Raw genomic sequence first — 319 nt, 5'->3', positions numbered from 1 at the left:
AGCTGATCTGCATTTTCTTTCAACTTGCCTTTCCTTTCGTCATCCGATTTGCCTTTTTTGCTAGAAGGAAGGATGGGTAAGGGGGATTAAGGAAGGAGTTCCCCCCCTCCCCCCCATTCGAAATTTCTCCTCCCCCCCCCCCCCTCTATTAGGACTTTAATCTTCTTCCCTTTCGTCTATTCGCCTCTTTGTCCCCTTATCCTTTCCCCCTCATTTGCTTTGACGTACTGAACGAGAGAGAGACGGGAAGGAGATGGAGGAGCGGAGTAACCTGATAATTTTCTCATCTCTGTCTCTTCTCCTCCCATTCGTATCCCAA

This window comes from Penaeus monodon, chromosome 21 (assembly GCF_015228065.2).
Source record: "Penaeus monodon isolate SGIC_2016 chromosome 21, NSTDA_Pmon_1, whole genome shotgun sequence".
Lineage (NCBI taxonomy): Eukaryota > Metazoa > Arthropoda > Malacostraca > Decapoda > Penaeidae > Penaeus > Penaeus monodon.
Note: the sequence above shows the minus strand (reverse complement) of the source record.